We start from the raw sequence: 22824 nt of genomic DNA on the forward strand, positions 1-22824 counted from the left end.
TACTTAAGGCCAAATGCCTACTGTTTGTGCTACCTGCAAACTAGTGTGGTCCTCAGCCTTGGTCCACGAAGCTTCTTCTCAGCAAATATGATAAATCCGGAGACTCGCGGGTGGTCAAGGTGCTGAGAGGACGTGACTGTTTGAGCGTCTATTTGTATTATCTGTCCACGGCTCAGGGAGTATCCTGAAATGCAGAAATAACATAAGAACCAGGCGGTGTGGAGGAAAGCCAGGAGAATGACTGGGTCTGTCAACACTCAATATTAGTTAGGGACGCTCATGGTGTCCCGCCCTCCTTGTCCTTGGAGCTATCAAGCTCAGTCCTTCTGGGAACCCTCTGAGAAATTATACAGAATGACCCTCGGAGGCCACACATTGAGGAGCAATTGCTACCGCTCATTGGTTGCTTCCACAAGGGTAAAGCCTGGCGTTTCCAAGCTACCCTATGAGTAGGCTTAGTAAACTCCCAGAACATTGGAGAAAGTCCTGGTACTGCGGCGTGGAAGCTCAAGACAGGAGGCTGTGCGCATGCGTGCATGCCTGCATCCTTGTGTCTTGTGTCCTGGCTGCCAGTTCAAGAGGTCAGTGAATTCAGGGACGCTCTGAGATCAGGATCTGGCTCATGGATCATCAGCATCTGCACACTTGCTGTTTTCAAAATGAATTGTTATCTCAGAACTTCCCCCCTTCCACTCTCTTCCAGGCCTGAGACCAACTTCCCAGATTAGAGTTCACAGCCTTCACTTTTTGCTGCTGAAAAAGAAATTTATGTCAATACCCGTCATTGGCCTATTGGGGGCGTAACGCGCTTGTTCCCTGCTTCGGGTTTCCCTCAGAAACAGCTTGTAAGCTGTTCAAAGAGAAAAATGATCTCATTTACTATAGCTGGCTCACAGTAGGCTCTCAATAAATATTCTCAGAACAAATAGATGGACAGATATTCACCTCAGGAAGAAACCTAAACCCCGAAAGTCCTCCATATTCTTGTAGCTGTCAGAACATTTCTGCTCCAAGTCGCTTCTAGGTGTCATGCTATAGAAGCCAGGCTGCTGTTCTCAGGAGCCCCTGAAACCCCAATATCCAATTTCTATGGAGGGGGTTGTCCTCTGTGAAGCCTTTTTTTTTTTCAAAATGCTTTTTTTTTTTAATTAACAGAAAGACATGAAAAAACTTGTTTTCAAAATAGGATGGTGTCAGAAACTCAACCGTTAAAAAAATCCCAGTGAGAATGAAACACCTCCTTCCTGCCCAGAGCATCGAAGTCATTTTAACACAGCCTGAATTTCCACCCCAGGTGCACAGCACCAGATAAGGATTGGCATCCAGCTTTCTACACGTGTCTTCACCTTGTAGTTTCCAAGGAAACAAAGATCCGAAGTTCTCATCTCAGCCTAAGCCTGATGTCAATCTCTGTATACACATCCCAGCTTGCCTGGAGCTAGCGCATACTGCTTTGCTGCAATTTCATCTAAATCTTCCCAGTGCTATGACAAGCTTTGTCTCCCTCTAACTGGCCAGAGGCCCCAAGACCTCTCTGCTCTGAGGTGGGGGGATCCCTCTGGCTCCTCAAATTAGTCTAATTTTGTTGGACATCAGCATGGTCTTTATCTAATGGACTTTTTCTTGTTTTATTGCTGCTTTATTTTGTTCTTTGGTTTTGAGACAGGCTTAACTGGTATGCACCCCATGCTCAGCTTGACTGCCTCACCTCTAGCCAATTTGGGTACAGCATGGATTACTGGATCTAGCCTGCTAGTCATTGCCATGAAAATTACACAGAGACAGACAGACAGACAGACAGACAGACAGACACATGGAGCTTTTAAGTTTATTGTTACTTTTTGTTTTTCTTTCCTTTGTGGGTGAAAGGGGGAGGAGGAGACAGACAGACAGACAGACAGACAGACAGACAGACAGACAAAGAGCTCACACAAAGTCAGAGGCATCAGATCCCTATGGAGATGGAGTTACAGGTAGCTGTGAGCTGCCAGTATGGGCTGGAAATCATACTCAGCTACCTCTGCAAAACAGTAGCCATCGTTAACTGCAAAGCTGACACCTCTCCAGCCCATGTTTTTGTTTGAGACAAAGTCTCACTCTGAAGTGCAGGCTTGCCTAGAACTCACAGCAGTTCCCCTGCTTCCGCCTCCCAAGGGATGGGCTTACTAACCTGAGCCCCTGTGCACAACCTGATGAGCTTGTGGAAGAGGCACTCAGGAGGCAAAGGCAGGCAGATCTCTGAGTTCCAGACCAGCCTGATCTAAACGTGATTACACGTTTCAAGCCAGCCAGCACTTCACAGTGGAAGCCACTCTACCTAAATGGGAAACTCCACCCTTAGCTTCATGAAGAACTACCAATCACAGAAAACAGTCCATACCACACCTGACCCAAGAATCAGCATGTGACCATGGCTGGCCAAGAACAATTTTGTCTTATTCACCACCACTACCATTACCAGCACCATCATCACACACACATACACACACAGGTACACTCACACATACATATTCACACATATACATACACACACACACACAGACACATACACACATACACACACACAGACACACACATACACACACACATATACACTCACACACACAGACACACACATACACACACACACATACACACACATGCACACACACATACACACAGAGACACACACAGACACACACACAGAGACACACATACACACATACACACTCACATACACACACAGACACACATACCCTCACACATACAGACACACACACAGACACACACACACTCACATACACACACACACACACACACCTCTTGTTATGAAGTTTTAGAGATACATGCTGGTGTCTCCTGTTCCCATGGTTTCGGTTTGGTCTCTGACTCTAAAGCACAAAGGGAAAAAAAACCAGAGGCGATGAATTCCTGGATTCTTCCCTTTCTGTGTACTTGATTCCATTTCACTTCGTGTTGTTTTGTTTGGTCTTTGTTAGGGAGGGGTATTGGTTATGAGAGTGAGCATATGACCTTATCTGCTTAAACTGGCTCAATGTAAGTTTCAGTCACCATCAGTGATCACCGTCTGATTTCTGCATAGATGGAATGAAACTTGTTCTGCAGGGCTTCAAATCATGATTCCTGGCTTGCCATCCAGGCCATCCCTGAAAATGCATGGATATGCCTCATAAAACAACATGGTTTCATCTCACCCTTTACTACCAGGAATCCTAAAGTCAGATACAGCAGCACCTAAGGGGGCAAACATACTTACAGTCATAGAATTTAGCCCTGGAACTGGTATATAGATTATGTAGCCAAAACCTTTTACAGGAAAAAGAAAAAAATAGTGGTTTGATTTGCCTGAGTTTCATCACGTGAGCCCCTCACAGAGGAGTTCTTAAGTAACTGAGGTCCACGTGCTTTGACCCTACCCATTCAGTCCATCCTTCAATCTGGAAACTGCCTTCGATGAGAACACCTCCATTGTCCTTCCCTGATGGGAGGATGGGGATTGTGCAGAAAGGAAAGTTGACCTCCAGAAAGGAGGGAAGAAAGTGAGGAGAGATAATGGGACATTACCAAGGCAGTGATGCTACTGAAATCTTTTCAGAGCCTGGGCTTGACACCAGCAAGGGCCAACCACTTCCAAAAAGGTAGAGTATACATTAAGGCTACAAATAATTCCTAAAATCTAGTTATAATCCCCAATCTCTGAAATATAAAGATCTATATTTAAAATGAATTTGACAATGCTGGTCACAAATGTATAGGTTCGGTCAGAACTGTGGTGGTACACACCTTAAACCCAGCACTCCAGAAGCAGAGGCAGGGAGAAGCAAATTGCTCTAATCTGAGGGGTCACGTAGATTCTCATCACAAATATGGTCTCAAACAGTATCTCAGTTCCCTCTATCTCCATCTAATACAGGGAATTTGCAAATTAACTTAATGGCCACTGGAAGTGAATTTTCTTTCATAAAATCAGTGAGATTGAGGATCTGTGGATTTGATGCCACTAGAGATGGTTCCCCATCTTTATACCAACAGAATGTAAGAAGTTGCCCAGGGCACACACAGGCAATTATTAGTCATTGTGCTTCAAGATGACTGCCTGGGGCTCACCCAGGTTCCCTGTGTATGCCTGAGACTTCATTGTCCAAGACTCTGATAGCTTCTTCTCATTTGCACGGCCTCCTGACTCTACAAAGTGATAGGAGCTATAATACTGTCATGTCATTCTCTGTTCCTGAAAGATCATAGAAAGGATTGCTTCAAGTCTATAGCACAGAGAACCAATTGGAGTTGCTTACCAGACCATGGACAACAGCCTTACCACCAAAGAGCCCTCCCTTCCCTGCAGATGTTAACTGCTTACACAGTCGCAGGGAGGGGAAGGTCACACTGAGCCTCACTGCTTCCGTGACAATGTCAGCAGTCCTGGTCCTGTGGAGGGGTTTCAGCTGAGTGGTCACAGCTGCTCTGATTTACGATGGCAGTGATCACATCCAGCCTGGAGGAAACAGCCATCCCACTAAATCCGTTCCTCCCACTCCAACATCGTTATTTTATCTCTCTGTTCATCAAGGTTCCCTGAGCCTCCAGGAGGGTGAAAAGAGGGATGGTTATTTTCTCCCATTTCTGGGTGAGCATTGGACCGCTTTGACACAGTAATGATAGCTTATTCCCGGCAGCTTGACTCTGCCTATGCGTCTCTGTAGTGGCCACCACCCACTTCAAAAAGTGTCTCTGACCATGGCTGGCATCAGCAATCATCTACGGCATAAGTATAAATGCAATTTGACAGGCACACTGTATCCATGGAACACAACGACGCCAGCAGCTCCCGCACTAGGGCCTCAAGCTGCTTCCAGTCATTCAGCCTGCGCTTCAGGTAATCCTAACACTCCATCCCTACCCTTCCAAAGCAGTCAGACTGATCCCACCCAGCCCAAACATCAATCTCCCTGGCCGAGCTTTGAGAGGTTCTTTCCTTTCTTTGTTAAGTCTTCTTTGGGAGTTGGGGGGCTAGAGACACAGCTTGATGGTCAAGAGTGCTTGCTGCTCTTCCAGAGAACCTGAATTTGGTTCCCAGCACCCACACAGGACATCTCAAAACTACCTACGATTGTAGCTCCAGGGAACCTGATGCCCTCTTCTGATCCCTATGAGCATGGTCTGTATTCCTGTGCACCCCACTGGACACATACACACACACACACACACACACAGCTAAAAATAAAATCTTTTACGTCTTAGCCTAACAAGATGGCACTTGCCACTGAGCCTGCTGACCCAAGTTCAATCCTCAGGACTGGTGTGATGGGGGAAGATAGCCAGCTCCAGCAGATTACCCATGGACCTCCACACATGTACTGTGGAAGGTTTGTGTTTACATACATACATACATATATACATACGTACATACATACATACATGCAATTTTTTTTTTACTTTAAAAAGAAAACCTTTTCTAACTTAAGCAATTCAGAGGCAGAGTATTCTGTGATTGTTAAATATCTCTCTTCTGGAGTACAGAGCCCACAGCCCGCTTCCTCTAAGCTGCAGCCACTCAGCCAGGACTAGGCTCCACCACACCACATGACCTCAAATGTGACAAGAAGTGTAGCTTACTGATCTCAGTAGACAAGCACTGGCATCAGCCCTGCCTGGCATGAGAAATGAGGAAAGACACTGACCCCTAGAGACCGGGAAGGCAAATACTCAACTATCCCTGCTACTCAGCCATGTTCATGTTCAAAAAGTTAAGGTAGAGCTAAGAGCTACACTTTCAATTAGCCCTAGGTTGGCAAAACCCTTCCTACCCACCCAGGCACATGCTAAGCTTTACCCCGAGACACCGCAGGCTCTCAATAGCACCCTTTATGCCCTTAATCAACCTGAATCTTGAGGTGGGTAGGGAATTTCTGTACTAGGCCATTAAGGCCCCTGTTTGCATATTGAATGGTAGGTGATGAGGATGATGAGGATGATGATGATGATTGGTTTCCCTTCCTCTGTATTAAATGGACAGAGAGGGCTTCCTTCTATCAATTCTGCCTCAGTTTCTTTTTGTCCACTTTTCCTGTCAACTCCAAGGCCAACATGTAAGTATTATCTTCATGTCATTTTCCCATTCTATTTCCTCCCTGCAAGTTCTTTCTGGGTAGGCAGCCATCTTAGGTGGGGTTTCTATTGCTGTGATGAAACACCATGACCAAAAAGCAAGTTGGGGAAAACAGGCTTTATTCAGCTTAAGAGTCCACACCACAGCTCATCATCAAAGGAGGTCAGGACAGGAACTCACGGGTAGATAGTATCTGGAGGCAGGAGCTGATACAGAGGCTATAGAAGGGTGCTTCTTACTGGCTTGCTTTCCATGGTTTGCTCATCCTGCCTTCTTATAGAACTCAGGATCTGCAGCCCAGGGATAGCACCACCCACAGTGGTCTGGGCCCTCCCCCATCAACCACTAATAAGAAGGTGTGTTACAGGCTAGCCTGCAGCCCAGTCTTGTGGAGGCATTTTCTTAATTGAGGTTCTCTCCTCTTAGATAACTTTAGTCTGTGTCAAAGTGACATAAAATCCAGCACAGCACAGCCTCGGTTATATGTCTTTTTCTCATTCCAAAGGCCACAATTCAGCCAACATGCCTTTTCATCCCATACGACTTCCAGGGATAGCAATATGTTCTCTAGTCTCTTGACCTCTTTCAAGGTATCTCTGGACTCATGCAATAGACCTCATTCACCAGAGAATCACGCCATTCCATACTATAGAGGAAGGTAGCCAGCCTCACCCCCAGACTCCTGCAGATACTCTATCCTCAGGTGGCTCAGCCTTAGTTACACATTTTATTGCATCTAGCATAGCCATATGACTGCTGCCATAGCAAGACAGCACACCAACACATACCACATGGGACAAAGATAGACCAATGGAACAATTCCTCCCAAGTCTAGCTTGGAAAACCAATGAGTTTAACTGGGATTACTTAAAGGAGCATGGTCAACTTATAGGGGGCTACAGTACCTAAGAGTCTCCCCTTCCCCCCCCCCCCCGCAGTGGTTAATGACTTAGATATCCTTAGGAAGGGGCAGGGCCTTGTTGCCTCATTTGCAAAGTGAGCATCACCCCCTTCCATGAGGGAGTGGTGGTGGACCTAACCTTCTGAGGGTCCCATGTAGAAGATCATAGATGCTCTGATTCGAGACAATGATCATGTCTAACCCTGAGGAAACAGCCACAGAACACCAAACAACGGGAAAGCAAGAAATTAAATAAGAAGCTGCTGACTACAGGAGAAAAGGCAAGTAAGCCAAGACTTAGCCCTTAGCCCTTTTTCTTTCTTTTGGTTGAGTCTCATGTAGCTCAGGGTGGCTTCAAGAACACTATGTAGTGAGAGATGACATTGCATTCCTGATTCTCCTGCCTCTACCTCAAAAATTCAGAGATAAGAGGCATGAACCATTATCTCTGGTTCATTCTAACAGAATGAACAAGAATGAAGTACATGGTTCATGTGGCTAGACCATCTTGGTGGACCCCAGTGGGGCTATGCCTGGCAGCCTGGTCTGATGTGAGACCTTCATCCTCACCATTCACTTAACCTTTGTCAGACTCCACCTCTCAAGCTATTCCTAGCAATGTAATTCTGTCCCTTGACTAGTTTCCATTGCCTCAATGGAAGCTCATCAGTAACCCAGATCTGCAGAGATGTTAACTACAGATGAGTAATTCCATATATACATGCAAATGGGGCCTCAACATTCCTCATTTGCCTATTCCTCCAGGTGGGATGAGGTATATACTATGGATCCTATACATTCCTAGAGACATGAAATATTGGAGTAATCCTATTATTATTACCTCTCAAACCTAAGAACATTCAGATGCTTCTGGAAAACATGATCTTTGGTTATTAATAGACATTATTCTCCTACACATGATTGATAAGCACATGTCAAAGTTTTATCTGACTTAGTAGTTCAAACATGAGCAATTCCATATGGATCTGAGAAACCTAACATGTATAATCAGTGGCCAAAAGAATAATGTACTAAGAGTAAGTCAGATGCAGTATTGATTAATTTCCAATAAGACAACAAAGTCCTAATCTATGGGGTTAGCTTCTCTCCTAGACCAAAAAAAATATTCCTTTTTGGTTCAATTTAATCCCTAAGTCTTCAGAGCTATAAAACACGTGAGATCTAATCAATTGTGGATGGAAATTGAAAGAAAATGACATTCCCAAGAGTCAGAGTGCCTTAAAGCGGGCTTGTCGGAAAGCACTTTACTGTGGCATTAAAATGCCAGGAACTTACCCTAATATTTCATCCCCACATTTTACATAATTTTACTTAGCTGTTTTCTTTTATCTTTCTCTTTTTTTCAAGTCTGCTCTCCTAAAAACACTATTATAGGGCTATTCTATTTACAGAGTCTGGGGATACAGTCCAGTTGCTAGCTGTGGTTTAACTAAGAATGGCCTCCAGAAGTTCGTGCATCTGAATACTTAGTCTCTAGTTGGTGGAACTGTTTAGAAAGGATTAGGAGGTGTGACCTATTTGGAGGAGGTGTGTGGCTGTGAATGGGCTTTGAAGTCTCAAAAGCCACACATATTCCCTCTAACCCTCTGGAACTACACACCCAGTTAAGCGCTTTCTTCTATAAGTTCCCTTGGTCATGGTGTGTCATCACAGCAATAGAAAAGTACTAATACAGAAGCACTTGCCTAACATGTACCAAGCCCTGAGTATGATCTTCAGCACCCCATAAACTGTGCATGGTGCCACATGCCTGAACCTTGAACACTTTGGAGGTGGAAGCAGAGTTTAAGGCCAGCCTAGACTACATTCTCAAAAACAAAACAAAACAAAAAAACAAACTCAAACACAGTCTGGAAATGGCTGCTCTTCCAGAGAACCTGGGTTTGGTTTCCAGTTCCTGACCATCTATCTGAGAGATTCCTTCTTCTGGCTTCCACATGCACACACACATGTAACACATAGCCATACATGAGGCAAAACAACCATGTACATTAAAAAAACCTATATACATAAAAGGATGGATGGATTGATGGATGGATGGATTGATGGATGGATGGATGGATGTGGATGGATGGATGGATGGATGGATGGATGGATGGATGGATACACCCCACATACAAACACTTAATTACCACTGGACATATCCATCAGGCTTGCCTGAGGTCTCCTGATGGACTTCATATATCATCAAACTTTAATAGCCAGATACCAGTTCATACATAGAGCACAGTTTTGAACTCTACAGACCCAAGGATCTCACATTTGAGTGTTTATCAAATCCTCCGGGGTATTTTGATTCCAGTCTTAAAATACAGTTCACTGTTTTCATGACAATTATCTCCCAGTGGGTCTAGGTCTTGCCTCTCTAATCTCTAGACCAAATGCTGTCCCATTTCTGGGTCTATCCATTCGTGATTCACTTCCTTCCTAGGTTGATTTGTGAAGATTTACAATTGGGTAAAGGATTTACAAGCATACTGTCCTTTCTCAACTCCCTCCCTAACAGGAATGACCAGAACTAAGACACCTCCTTCTTCTTCCTAGGAATTACTTTTAAATCCTGCATCTATACAGTTGAAGAAGATTCAGTAAGGTGTTTATAAGTAGCAGAGGCCATGGCTTGGGGTTGAAAGGGAGACAGAAGCATCCTGAGCATACATCCTTAGAGTGGACACAGTCCACAGGTTACGCGCCATGTGCCCAGGGATGGGGGATCTGGAGGGCAGGTCTTTGCAACACAGTGCAGCCCGAGGAGCACTTCTACAGTTTGTAAGGATATGAGGAGAGAAACAGCTCTGAGTGTGGCCTCTATTATAGAACCAGGCAGCTACAGCCCACATGGGAACAACCTGAGCTCAGGACCCACTCCTTCCTCCAATTCAGCCTGTGAAGATGGGAAGAGAATTCCAGTCATTACCTACAGTTGAATTGCCTACCAGCCAGATAGAGGGAATCTTAGAAGAAACCATAAAACTGAGAGGAAAAAGTACAGAAAGGTTATTGAGAATAGAAATTCTTTCTGCTTTAAGCTCTATGATCCTGGACCAACTGGTCTACCTGTTTCTTTCTCGTTTTTTTCCATTTCTACCATGAAAGTAATAATTCTAATCAATCACATAAATTCACCATGACCTTGGAGTGAGTTAACACAGATGAAGCTTGAGAATAGAATCATTTAATTCCATCTTCTTGACTGGCTTACCATTCATTGTCTCAGACCTAGAAATATTTAGTATATGACTTGACATCCTTCGGTTTGCAAAAGACAAAACTTTTTAGCATCATATAAACTGGTATCCATGTTACCCCATTGGTTCAGGAAGACTACAGGAGGTGCAGATTTCACTCCTGTTTTGTCTTCTGTTTTTGTTTGTTTGCTTTTTAAGATTTACTTTTATGGAGCCAGAGAGCACTAATTGCTCTTCAAGAGGACCTGGGTTCAGTTCCAGTACCCACATGGTAGCTCACAACCACTTATAACTTCAGTCCCAGGTGTCTGATGCCCTCTTCTGACCTCTGCAGGCACCAGCCATACACATAGCACACATACATACATGCAGTGCCTAAGCACTTACACAAATAGAATAAAATAAATAAATCATCTGTTTTTAAAAGCTAAATTGAAATTTACTTTCATTATTTTTAGTTATTTGTCAAGGTATGTGCATATGAGTGCAAAGCCCTTGAAGGCCAGGCCATGGAATCCTCTGGAGCTGGAGAACACATGGTTATGAGCTATCCAAGGTGGGTGCTGGCCACAGAAACTCCACCTTTTCCCAGCCCCTGAACTTTGTTCTTTGGCAGGAAGTTAAGTCCCTAACATCTACCTGTCTATATTCAGCCATCTTGATGACCAGCTTACTTAATGAATGATCTGTGCAGTTGACTCTGTCTTAACCTCCTACATTGCACAGAACTCTGTTCCATAGACAAATGGGTTTGTGGATGTCTATAATCCTAGCACTCAAGAGTCAGAAGCAAGGAGATCAGGAGTTCAAAGCCACCTGGGGATACAAATTTCAGGACAGCCTGGACTGTGTGAAGCCTGTCTCCAAAAAACAAAACCTCACATTCCAGGATATTAATAACATGTTAAAATTCAGGTAACCCTGTCAGCCAGAAGTAATCTCAAGGTTCTTTTTAAAGGAAGTCCTCCTTGCTCTTTAAAAGCTGTTTGCTTCTTCCTTTCATTGGTAGATGAGGTGGTACTGACCAGATGAATGGGTCAGCTGGCCATGGGATTCAGCAGCTGCAATATGATCTAACAAGCACAGGACACTGGCAGAGTTTTCTCGGCAGGCCTTTTTTTTTTTCGAGTCCAAAAGATAAAGGCTAAATTTTGAGCAAATTCTAGCCTCTCGCTAGGGCTTCTGAGCACAAAAGATGTCCGCCTCTCAGTAAAGTTCATTCAAAAGCTGGAATGGAAGAGCTGGTCACCCCAGGAACAAGAGGAAAGCTTTCTTTATCCGATTTGAGCTTGGACCAGAATTCAGACCTGCGGACCCAGTTGCAAGGACACACTGCCATCTGTTGGTCATATTGTGCATAGCAGAGGACATGTCCTCCCTCAATAGCTGCATCTCCCCCAAAAACCCGTTTTTCTCCATTTCCAATTTGGAAGAATAGAGGTGTCTCAGTTACAACAGAGCTTTAGATGCAAGAAGTTGGAGATGTGTGCTTTATCCTGGAGATGATCCCGGAAATATGAAGAGGACAAGATGGGTCTCAGCTGCCACGAGCTCAATCCCACAGTACAGCAAACCCAGAGAAACAGAAGACAGGATGCCTCCCAGAATGGCAAGGAGAGGCTGAGACATGCATCTGTGCATTTGGTTCCCTCTGAAAGCCCAGGGGAAGTTGTTACATACCAACTATGTCTACTTCTATTCTGTATGAGCTGCCTACAGCCCTGTCTGGTGCCAATTTTCCAGACGCCTTCCCATTTTACAGAAGTTTGGAATATGTCCATGTGTTATCTACCAATCTTGAATCACCAGGATGAAAGGGGACTGAGGTTTGACTTTGAGCTCATCAGGAAATAGCCCTAGGACTTAACACAGTGCACAAGGATTAACCAAGCACATGCTTTCAAAGTGTTTAAAAGGTAATCCTAGCTCGAAATGCACTCCATAAACTTCAGCATTCATTCAACAAATATTCCCTGAGTGTCTACATCCTGAGGATGCAGCAATAATCAAACAATGCCCCCTCTCTTATGCTCTCTGCCAGAGTCTCTGCATGGGTCAGAATCACCTGGAGAACTATCAGAGTTGTTTGTTTAATCTTTGTTTCTTGGATTTAAGGTAGAGCCTTGCACATGCTAGGCAGGTGTTCTACCACTGAGCTACCAATCCCAACCCTGTGACCTTCTGAAAGCACAGGTGAGTAGGCCCCACTTCCAGTGTCTCTGAGACCTTGGAATCTGTACTGTCATCAAGGTCTCCTGCACCACTGAAGCTGCTGTCCCAGGAGGTCACATTCTAAGAATTGTTAGCCAAACTGCATGTGTCAGCACAAGCCAGTAATCTCATATTCCAGAGGCAGAGACAGGATTACCTAAGGTCAAGGCTAGCTTTGCCCATACACTAGCAAGTTACAAGCACAGCAAAGATTACATAGTGAGAACCTGTGTCCAAAACCAAAAAAAAAAAACAAAACAACTGTATGTATGCACAATGGAACATCTCTCAACCTTAAAAGGAAGGACATTGAAGCCAGAGAGCTGGCTCAGCAGTTAGGAGCTGCTAAAATTCCTTCCCAAATGTCTACCCCTCCTCCTAAGGCTAAATCCCACCAAAGCTCACCTAGAGGAACCAATGACTTTATCAATTGTACTTACATAGCAGGAGGTGTGGGGTAATGGCTGTGTGTGTGGGTAACCTTAAAACAGCACATTGGAAGGTCTACATCTAGCAGGGATGCCGGTGTCCCCACAGCTGTTCAGGGGGAACCCCTCCCCTCATTGCTCTCCACTCTTGTCCTCTAGCCCTTTCCCCAAGACTACAAGCTATTAAGGGGAAATTGCATACACTTGTGTGGGATACTCAGATGAGGGTCCCTGAGTCTCTCGACAACCCCCATCTAAGAGGGATGGTAAATAATCAACAGGTCCAGCTGTGACAATCACACACAGGCCCTGCACAATTCCTGAAGATGATGTTCAGGTCAGAGGATAGTCCTGTCCAACCAGAGTGATTACTGCTCTTGCAGAGGACCAGAGTTCAACTCCCAGCACCCGCATGGAGCCTCACAACCATGGGTAACTCCAGTTCCAGGAGATTTGACTCCTTCTTATCTCTGCAGCCTCCACACATGTGGTCCACATATACACACTCGGGCACGCACGCATATGTGTTGAATAAATGAGTACATTTTAAAAATCATTTTTAAAAAGAAAACAGGCTGGTAAGATGACTTGGTAAGCAAAGGTGCTTGCTACCAAGCTATGACGACCTGAGTTCAATCCTCAGGACTCAAGTAGTAAAAGGAGAGCTCTTAAAATCTGTGTTCTGAGCCCCCACCATCCCCACCCACCAGCAGACACACATGCACACACACGCACACACACATAAATAGATGCTAAGATTTTTAAACGAGGAGGTGGGAGTGAAGTACACAGTAAGAGGAGGGGGAAGGAGGAGGGAGAGTCATGGAGTAGGAGAGGAAAGGAGAAAGAGAAGGAGGTGAAGAGGGCAGGAGGAGGGAGCAGAGGAGGAGAGAGCAGGAGGAGGAAGCAGGAGAAGGGGACAGAAGGGAGCAGAAGGGGGCAGAAGGGGGGTGGAAGAGTCAGTAGCTCTGGCATTTGAAATGACTTGTACAGGACTAGAGACACTTTGCTAACTGAAATAAACCAGACACACAATGACACTTACATAAGGAATCTAAAACATTCAGACTCAAAGAAGCAGAGAGTAGCAAGGGTGGTGAATGAGGGGAACCGGGAGGTGATGTCAAAAGGCACAACTCTCAGGCCAGCAGATTATTCTTTTTAGCTCTTCCGAGCCGCATACTGAATAATGGTTGAGAAGAGAGATGGACACATTTCAAAACTTGAAATGTTCCGAATGTTCTCAGAACAAAGAGTTTAAGGCAGTGTTCGATTTAACTAGCTTAATTATTGCACACTGAATCCATACATCTTCACCTCACTTTGGGCCCCAACAATTTATACAACTGTAAATTGCCAATTTACAATTTCAAAAGAATCATTAGCTACACTTCTATTCCAGAGCGGGAGGAGCAAAGGCAAACTCAGCCCTGTCAGGTAGTAATTAGTGACAGGAAAAACCGGCAGAGGGTTAGAGGGCCGAGCTGGGAAGGGAGGCCTCTGATTGACAAGACAGAATTGGAGGAGGGGCATGGAGTTAATGAGCAAATCAAAGTTGGGAGGGGTAGGGGACAGTCTCTGCCTGGCTGGGAACCTCAGGCAGTGGTACTTCTTTCATAGTGACTGCCCTCTGTGAGTGACATTCTGAAAAACACAGATGAACCTTCAGAAATCATATGGCAGCATCACACCTGCCCACAACTGTCCGTAATCGAAGCCACTGAGACAATGACCTCAGATGCCTAAGGAAGGGGCATAGACCCCACCCCACCTCTCACTGGGACATGTGTCGAAGAATTTGCAGGCAAAGCTTCCACAAAGGAAGTAGAGCCTGCATGTTTGTGTCTCTTATGTTTCTAAAGAAAGGGAGTTGGGAGAGGGAGAGAAAGAAAAAGGGGCTGAGAGGAAGAAAAAAGGAAGAAGGGAGAGAGGGAGGAAAGGAAGGGAGGAAGGGAGAAAGGGAGGAAAGGAGGAAGGAAGGAAGAAGGAAGGAAGGGAGGAAGGAAGGAAGGAAGGAAGGAAGGAAGGAAGGAAGGAAGGAAGGAAAGAAGCCATTGAATCTTAGCTCAGTCTGTCCTCCTCTCTGCTCTTGGCAACATTGTTGATAGTTGAAAGACCTGAGAACAAAGGCTGTTACTAATCCAGAAGCTGGGGCTGGTAGGCATAGATAGCAATGGAATGGCAAGCTGTTTGAGAGGCAGAAGGATGGCCCACTAGCTCAAAGTGTTGGTGAGAAAAATAGCTCTCACCACAAAGGAAGACAGAGACGTCTTCTAGAGCCAGACATGAGAGACGACAGCCCAAAACAGATTTAGGTTTCCCCAAATACCATGTTCCAATGAGGTAGGGATTCCATGAAACTTTTATAGTAACAAGATGAAGAAGATCATAAGATAAACACCACACTGTTCAAGTGCTCAGGCAGGCGGTTACAACAGTGTGGGAGAAACTGCTGCTGACCACAGATGCTGTCTGACATCGGTCTTAGCCCTTTGGTTGGTGAAACTACAGTCTGTTCATACATTCCAAAGGATCTAACTAATGATCACAAAAGATGTTCAGTCACATCCAGAGGAAGGCAACACACAGGGGCTGAGCTGGACCAGCAGAAACGATGTACAGAAATGTTTTTGTCTTAACAGCCTCCTGTGTTCCGCCACTCTTTGGCTATCACACTATTGAAAGAATGGTTCCCAAGAAAGTCATTCCCAGGCATCTCTGGCTGGGAAGAACAATATCTAGGATCCCCAGAGGAGGAACTTGTCTCTAGGAGAAAGATTTACAACTCATCAGATGACCTTGCTGGAGAGACTTTGGGCTGAGAGAGGGATGAACACCTTGACTGCACAACTTAGTTACACATCTTTTTTGCTTTGTATATAAGCCCTACCCTCATGTCAGAACCCCAAAGATAAACAGGGTGACCCAGCCCACGGGTCAGTCAATGAGGTCTGCAAGGGAGAAAGTGAGGATGGGGGGGCAAGAGACAAGACAGTTGTCTGATCAAGTCTTGTTTACTGAAAGGCAATTATGGGTACATAAGCACAAGCAGGGCAGTGCAGCTGGAGACATCTTACCATGAGTGCCTTGCAGCTGAGGGCACTAAATCATAAGTCCAGGACATATCTGAAAGAAACAAGATGTTTATAAGAGTGTGATCAGCTGTTGTGGGCTGTTTGCAAAAATATCATGCTAGAAAAACAAGTCTCTTGTCAGGGTGAAAAAGTATCAATCTTCAAATATATAGCCCAAGATGGCTGCAAAGATGAAAGCCGTTTTCATCTAGGAATCAGCTCCCAACAATAGGGTGTGGTCGCTGAATCTCTGTCCCTTTTCCCCCTTTTTCTGCTTTTCTCTCCTAATTTGGCTCTTTTGATTGGATCAAGGATAGGTGGCAGAGCTCCTTGCTGGGGTACCGCTCCCTGAGACTGTTAAGTTCCACTCTGGAAGGAAGGGGTTACTTCCACATGGTACTATACCACATTAGACTCACGAGGGAGAGCACATAATCCAACATGCTTTGCAACTGAAATTCACTCCAGTTTTTTAAACTGAAATAATAATATAAAATAATCCCTCTCAGTTAAGGTTTTTTTCTTTCTTTCTTTCTTTCTTTCTTTCTTTCTTTCTTTCTTTCTTTCTTTGTTGTTGTTGTTTCGAGACAGGGTTTCTCTGTGTAGCCCTGGCTGTCCTGGAACTCACTCTGTAGACCAGGCTGGTCTCACCTGCCTCGGCCTCCCAAGTGCTGGGATTAAAGGCGTGCGCCACCACTGCCTGGCAAGTTTTTTATTTCTTAAGCTGCATGAATCACTCACCTGCTCAGACATTCACAAGAGCTCCCCAGACTGCTCAGTGAAATGAATTCAGACTGCTTCCATGAATAAATGAACAAGCACTTACAAAAAAAGTCATTATTGGAAGGCTGAAGGGGAAAGCCAGGCAAGGAACCAAACAACCCCATGACGAGACAGGTGTAGTGTTAGGAGGGAGGCATACGCAAGGGAGAGAGTCACTGTCCACTTACAAACTAGCCAGAGTTGTAGGATGCAAAGGCAGAGGGGGCAGAGTAAATAGTAAAGTTGTCTGTTGGGGGGGAACCAGGAATGGTGAGTGAGAGACCATGGGGGATTAGTGATAATCTGCTCTGACCATTATTAGGGGTGAAAGTGTGGGAACAGACAGGAGTCTAGAAAAAATTAGTTACTTTAGTTAATACAAATTATTATAGTTTTGAGAATTAGAACCATTTAACGAAATCAAAGGAGCTTTACAAGATGCTGCAGCCCTTGCTAACAACTGTAAAGCTTCATTAGCGCTCCATTTTCTTCTTCTCTGCTTCACTTAAAACAAATTTATTCCCCCCGCCATGCTTTATTGCATGCTTTGTCTTCAAAATTATATTCTCTCAGTTTCCCTCTGCCGTTCTTAATTCTACCTCTCCTTCTGAGCCCAAATCTAAATAAAGATCATGCAGTATCCCTTGTGTCGGGCAACTTCTCTCTACTGTCTCCAACCCCTCTCATGGATCCTCCCTGTGCTCTCTCAGATTCATGGACTCTTTTTCTTTAATTGCAGATATATTCCTAAGCTTATCACTGCAACCTGCTCAATCCAGAATGTTATGAAGTAGAAACAATGTTAAAGGTTCTTTGGGAAGTCAGTTGTGCCGAATGGTGTTTTGCTGAGGCAAACATGTGAAGGAGTGTTTTCCTGAAGCAGACACAGGAGAAAGGATGTTCTGCTAAGGCAAGCACATGAAAGGACACGTGATGAAGGATTCTTTGTTAGCAACACACATGTATTGGTCCACCTTACATCGTGTAGTTGAGCTGCATTTGCCAGGACTCCATAGAGAGAAACACACCAAAAAAACTTCAGGTGGTGTGCTGGTGGCTTCCATGGACTCAGGCAGGTTGGCAGAGTGATGTCAGCTGATACAGACTCATATGAAAATTTACTAATACGGACTCAAGTGTTGAGGCAAGACACGTGGTGGAGCAAGACCCATGAAGAACACGTGATGTTTGGAGGGAGTATAAATAGGACTCAAAAGACAGTGAAGGAGGCGTGACAGAGCTCGGCTTACTTGTAGAGTTAACTGTGCAATGCTTCTTGCTTTCACGTCTTGGCTGATCTTCACTTCATTGAGAGAGGCACAACCGAGAACTTCTCCTGGTGTTCCAGCTCGTCCTAATTCCTCCTGCAAACTCAATTTGGCTAAGGCCTGGATGTTTCTGACAGGTTGTGCCACCACTGCTGTTATCCTGACACTACTGAACTGGACTGCTGGTATATCTGTGAAGTGTTTGCGAGTGGATTGAGCTGCCATTGCTGACCTGTGAACTGAACTGCTGATTTCCTGACAAAGCAGATTGGATTTGCTCTAAAGAACAATTTCTAAACAGGTCCACTTCCCCTGTATCCTAATAACCTTTCTTTTCCTCTACCTCTGGTGAGTGGTGGGCAAGAAGGGAGGTTAAAGCATTTAAGAACCCCTATTAAAATTAGGAGTGAGGAAAAATTAAAGCCTACAGTGTTGCTTGCATGTATATTTTCAGGGCTGACCATTTGGTATTCAGTAACCAGTCTGTGTGGTCTTCCCACAGAAGAACATTTCTCCTGTTCTCCGCATTTCTTAGTTGTCTGTAGTCCTGGGGCTGAAGCCCATTTCATGTCAGCATGCCTATAAATCTCGTATGTTCAAGTCTTGTTTAGGCAGCCATGTTGAGAGTTCATGGGTGTAGCTTCTCTGACATTTCTAATCAAACTTCCAGCCACCCTAGCCCTTACCATCTTCCCCCAAACCCCTCATTCTAGGACCCTGAAAAGTAACTTCCATAGTGGCTGTTCCGATTCACACTCCTGCCAGCAGCATATATCTTCCTTTCTTACATTCTCATCAGTATTTGTTGTTCACTGTGTTGATGGTTTCCTGTGCAGGGAAGAAGCTTTATAATATCCTGCCATCCTATTCTTCAGTTCCTGAAATTATCTCCTAGAGACAGAGGCCATGGAGGGATGCTGCTTACTGTCTTGCTCCTCAGCCTGCTTTCTTACACTATCCAGGGAGCACCTGCCCAGGGGTGCTACCATATACAATAAGCCAGATCCGCCATATCAATCAATAATCAAGAAAATGCCCATGGGGCTTGCCTCGACACCGATCTGGTAGCAGCATTTTCTCAGTTAAGGTTCCCCCTTTCCAAATGATTCTAGCATGCGTCAAGTTGGCAAATCACTATCCAGCATGGTGCATGCCCCCACCATGCTGCTGCATGCCCCCACCATGCTGCTTGCCTTGCTCTGGCTCTGTAGCGTTGTGTGGTGCATGCCCCCACCATGATGCTGCATGCCCCCACCATGCTGCTGCATGCCCCCACCATGCTGCTTGCCTTGCTCTGGCTCTGTAGCGTTGTGTGGTGCATGCCCCCACCATGCTGCTTGCCTTGCTCTGGCTCTGTAGCGTTGTGTGAGATCAGTTATTGTAACAACTCCAGCATTGTTCTTGTTTAGAATTGCCTTGGTTGTTTGGGGTCCTTTGAGCTTCCATATAAAATTTCTCTGACTCTGCAAAGGTCGTTTTGTTGGGGATTGTGACGAATCTATAACTCACTTAGGTCTTAGACCTGTTTTACAACATTAAACCTACCAACCCATGAGTATAGGAAGTCTTCCAGCATCTTCAGTTTCTTCCTTAAGCATTTTAAGATTTTCCTTGTAGACTTTTTTTCGCCTTCTTGGTTAGGTTTACTCTTGTATTTAATTGTATTTGAAGCTACAGCAAATGAGATGTTTTTCCCCAGTCTTTTTCTCCACATTATTAATGTATGGAAAAGCTATCATTCTGTGAGTTTATTTCTTTGTTTGGTTTGGAGACAAAGTCTCACTGTGTAGCCCCAACTGGCCTAGAACTATGTAGACCAGGCTGGCCTCAAACTCAAAGGTCCACCTACCTGCCTCTCCTTCTTAAGTACTGAGATTCAAAGTGCATACCACTAAGCCCAGCAAAGCTATTGATTTGTCTATGTTGATGTTATTTGTTTTTAAATTCTATTTAATTTATGTGTATGAGTTTGGGGTTCCTGCAATGTGTTGACTAGAGAGGGGACAATCTGTTAGAGGTGAAGGATGTTCCATGGGTCAGCACCACTTTAACAGGTGCGGGTCAAAACTTCCAGCCTGACATCACGGTTTATTTCCTTTGCACAGTTAAGTACAGTAAAACTTTAGGGGAAAGTCTCTACGTGACAATTGTCACAACAAAGCTTCAGGGATGGCTACATTGAACTCCCATGCAAAGCACCTGCAATCCTCACGATGAGTTCTATTGACTGATAAACGGCTCAGGGTAAAGACCTAGGGAGGAGGGATTTATAATAAACACAAGGGTAGATTCTATTGATGGAGAATGCTGACTACATGGGATCTCTTTCCTAAGGAAGGGTTCTATTCACTGAGAGATAAGGCTCAAGATCAGGGCCTTAACAGTGTTCAGGATTTGGGGGGATTCAAGAGAACAGCTGGTTCCATAGAACAGCAAAAGATCACCAGTTCCAGATCATTAGACAGCATCCTTTCCAATAGTCCAGGTGAAAAGGTGTCATTTTCTTCCCTTGAAGAAAGTAGGTCTACATGTTTACCAATTCTGGTTTCTCCAATGCTTTCTCTACGATGTACCTTCTACATATGTGTGTTTTGTCTGCATGTACATCTGCACACCATTACCATGCCTAGAACCTGCAGAGATGAGATCAGAAGAAGATGCCAGAGGCCCTGGGACTGGAGTTACAGATGGTTGTGAGCCTCCATGTGGTTACCAGGAATCAAACCATGGACAGGTTTAGGAGAACAGCCAGTGCTGTTAACTGCTGAGCCATCTCTCCAGCCCCTATGTTGATTTGATAAACAGCTATGACTGATTCAAGTTCCAAGTCAAGATATCTGCTTTCTAACTGGTTACTCTATAGAACTGTTGCTTTAGGGCTGGAGGCATGGCTCAGCCATTAAAGGCTGGGATTATGATTATATGAATTGTTACTTTAATGTAAATTCTAGTAACTATGACAAAAGGTAAAATACCTCCTGGAGTTTTGTTTTGCTTTGCTTTCCTTTGCTTTTTAACATGTGAAGCTGTTTGATTAGGTTGTTAGCCATTTTGAACATCCGTTTGTGAGGGTGCATCCCATTGGTCAGAGAGAGCTGAGATCGTAGGGAGCCCTGGAGCTGAGCACCAGCTTGCTTGCTTTCTTGCTTGCTTTCTTTCTTTTTTTTTTGCACCAGCTTTCATCTTTAGCGAAATCTGCAAGTCCACAGTCTTCTGACCAGCCTTGCAGGGCTCTGTAATCTCATATTCCTCCTTCCCAGGAGGATGATCTCACCCTCCTGGCACCTGGGTTCATGCAGCTGCTTCTTCTTGAAGGATGCATCTGTTAGGTGTTTGGGGATTTTAACCTTGCTGATATCGACTTTTGTAGAGGTGGCAATGACCAACTTCTGGCATGTTCTTCGCAGATGAACTCTGTTGAGGGCAAGAGGTCAGTCACAAGTAGCAAGCTGCTGCCCAGATACTTCAGGAAAACCACCCTCTTGCCCCTGTGGTGCCCAGTGAATATGATCAGGACAGTCCCAGGAGTGATGCTGACAGGCAGCCTTCTCGAATGCTGACTGAAGGCCCTTTTGCTATGGCTCAGCAGCTGCTGAGGCATGTCTTCAGTAGGATAATACCTAGGCATTTTGTGAAGCTTAACCACCTGGATACCACCGTTCTTGTGGCTACCAACTGGCTTGTGACAATAGACAGGACCTTGGATTTTGCAGCTGAGCATTTCCTTTTTTTGTACAAGGCATTTCTGGGATACAGAGCAGATCGGGAGTTACCTGGCAGGTTTCTTCTCCTTCGTGTCAGGCTTCTTGGCTTTTTCAGCTGCCATCTTGCCAGATGGGAAAGAAAGGCTGCGGTTTTCCTAAAGTCTTCATAGGAAGGAGGGCAGGCAGGAATCTTATGGAAACCTAAGAAAATAAGTGTATTAGTTACTTTCTTATTGTGATGAAATGCCACAACCAAGAAAACATACAGAAGGAAGGATTTATGTTGGAGTTATGGTCCCAGGGGGATAAAATCCATTCCCATTACAGTGGGGAATCTCACAGGAACAAGCAGCAGGCATGAGGGCAGGAACAGCTGAGACCTCACATCTCGAACTGCAAGCAGGAAACGGGGAGCTCAAACCCCAAATGCTGCAAGTCTTTAAGCTCTCACAGCCCATTCCCCCAGTGACAGACTTCCTCCAGCAAGGCCACACCTCCCAAGCCTCCCAAAGCAGACCAAGTATTCAAATGCCTGAACTATTGGGGTTGAGGGATGGGTGGCATCTCGTGCAAACCACCACAAGTAACTGTAAAACCAGTTTAACATTTTTTTACAAGAGTATGTAGAAGACTGCCAGAGTTGGTGGAATCCTGAGCTAAGCAGGATTATCCCTAAGAGAATAACCCTTCTTCATAGACTAATCCAACCATTGTGTATGTGGATAGCCTTCCTTGTGCAGGCAGAGGCTAGAGGACTATGCCCACTATCCAGTCCTACCTTTAGTCCTTTGATACAGGGTCTCTCCCTGAACCTGGAGCTGGAATTATCACAAACCCCAGTGATCCTCTGTTGCCACCTTCCCACAGAACTGAAGTTAGAGGCACACATGGCCACCCCTGGCTTTTTACATACATGCTGGGAATCCAACACATCCTCATGCTTTTGTACACTGAGACTGACTTTACTGATTGAACCATCTTTCAGTGCCGGGATCTGGAAGGTTCTAAGGTGGAACCAGCTACAGGTGGGGATGAGGGGGAGAGAGAATCAGATGGACAAATGGTCAATCAACTCTGACTAGTTGTTTATTTTTAAAACAGATGTTGAAGAGAAGAGGAGCCCTTCGAATGGCAGCCCTGGGGCTGGAGAGATGGCTC

General features: G+C 44.9%; 1 pseudogene; it reads right to left on the reverse strand.

Moving 5' to 3' along the window:
* Nucleotides 1-29: 29 nt before the first annotated feature.
* LOC114611992 lies at nucleotides 30-21683 on the reverse strand (annotated as a pseudogene).
* Nucleotides 21684-22824: the final 1141 nt, after the last annotated feature.

This window comes from Grammomys surdaster, unplaced genomic scaffold, assembly GCF_004785775.1.
Source record: "Grammomys surdaster isolate TR1022 unplaced genomic scaffold, NIH_TR_1.0 126131, whole genome shotgun sequence".
In the NCBI taxonomy this organism is placed as follows: domain Eukaryota; kingdom Metazoa; phylum Chordata; class Mammalia; order Rodentia; family Muridae; genus Grammomys; species Grammomys surdaster.